Genomic DNA, 1835 nt, shown 5'->3' on the forward strand with positions numbered 1-1835 from the left:
TTTTGTCAGATCATAAGACAAAAGGGGATTGTACATAGTGAGATAATGTGATTTACTTTTGGGAATGATATTTGAGGAGGTTAAAAATGGTTAAATTTACCGGTTATGAGTTGTGTGAGTGGGAATGGAAGTGAGCAAAAGCGTTTGCTTTTACGGAAAGGGAAAGAGAATATTAATGAAGAAGAGTTTTGTCTTTCTTTGAGAAGTACAGTAGTACAGTCTGGGTCCCTTTACGTGGAGTTACCGGAGAGAAGAGGTGGGCCGGTGCTCCCCTCCACGGCGGGTGCCGTGGGGAAAAAGCATACGGAAATGTATGAAAGGGAGGGATGGCTGGGAAGGAAGAATGGTGACAGAATGGGATGAAAGAGTGTGTAATTGTGATTTTGAACAGTAATTTTCTGTGGGGAAAGAAGGAGGAAGAAAATGTAAATATAGCATGTTTTGTGTCTTGTTAATGTTATATGGCTGTAAAAATTATGTGGTTTTTTTGGTTGTAAAAAAAAGTCTGTAAATTTAAAAAAGGTGTTGAATAAAAAGTTTAAAAGGAAAAAAAAAAAAAAAAAAGGTGGCTCTCCCAGGGCGAGGCTAGCTCATTGCACTTGGAGCTAGCTGACCTCTGCGATTTCCCCACATGCGGGAAACTCGACTGCACAATTTCTGGTAGTGGGGGACTGCGTGCGCGCTCTCCCCTGTTTTTGGATGGTTACAAAAAGCAGAAACAGGTGTTTGTTCAGACAAGCTGCTGCTATTCCCACTGCTTGGGCTTTGGGCATGGTCAATAACTGCTGGCAAAAAGGAGCACCATGTACAATAAATAGCCAGCTAGCAACATCTCAAACAGGGACAAATGACAATGATGCACCTGCACAGACGTTTAGGAATCTGCTGAGCTGTGCAAAAAACAATCTCTATCTATCTATCTATCTATCTATCTATCTCTATCCATGGAGCAGCAGACAGTGTTAGCTTGCTTCTATATTTATGCAAATGCCAGGTAAGCAGCCATGCTGGTAAGGGCCAAAGTGTCACGTTTGCCAGCAGGACAGGGCACCTCTCCCTTTTAATGCAGCAGCAGCAGCAGCAGCAGCAGCAGCAGCAGCAGGTGTCAGTGGAGGTCAGAAAAAGAGAGTGCCAGCAGGTAGGGGAGATGTAGAAAGCCACCCCAGAAATATGGTGTCCCCCTGTCTCTCCGGCAGCTGAAATGACAGAGCTGAGCAGTGTTCAAAGTGATTGCTTCTTCCTTTTAAAACCAAGAAGAAGTACCTTACGGCGAAGCTTGGCTGCTCTGGGTGCTTGTTGGATCGGGGGGGGAGGGTTTGGTTTGGTTTGGCTTGGCTTTGCTTCTGGGGGGGGGGGGAGGGAGGAGGACGGGGTGTCTTGGATCTATGTTGTTTGACAAATATTCGCTGCTGCTGCTGCTGCTGCTGCTGCTGCTGCTGCTGCTGCTGCTGCTGCTGCTGCTGCTGCTGCTGCTGCTGCTGCACAAATGTTTGCATGGAATGGCCTAGGCTGCTCCTTGCTGCAGGTGCTGGCCGCAGCGGCTCAGATACTAGGCCTCAGGTACTGTGTTGCTTGCTGCACCAATGACCAAGCTGCTCTCTCCACAAGGGTGACAGTTGTCCTGGGACAGGGCTAGTTGCCCCCAGCGCGCCATTGCAACTCATACTTACCTGGCAGGGGAGTTTTAAGCCATGAGCCTGCAGGAGGCGCCGCTGGAGAAAGCCTAAGCTTAGGGCTTGGGAGGCGGATCCGTGAGAAGTATCTTTATTTGGGTGAAAGACCTTAAGAAGAAGGATGGCGAATAGGACGCTTTACATCACGAATACGATAAGATT

The 1835-nt window shown here is 47.6% G+C and overlaps 1 pseudogene; it reads left to right on the forward strand.

The window, feature by feature from the left end:
* Window positions 1–554: 554 nt before the first annotated feature.
* LOC142463733 (U1 spliceosomal RNA) lies at window positions 555–692 on the forward strand (annotated as a pseudogene).
* The last annotated feature ends 1143 nt before the right edge of the window (window positions 693–1835 follow it).

Source organism: Ascaphus truei, chromosome 11 (genome assembly GCF_040206685.1).
Source record: "Ascaphus truei isolate aAscTru1 chromosome 11, aAscTru1.hap1, whole genome shotgun sequence".
Classification (NCBI taxonomy): Eukaryota; Metazoa; Chordata; class Amphibia; order Anura; family Ascaphidae; genus Ascaphus; species Ascaphus truei.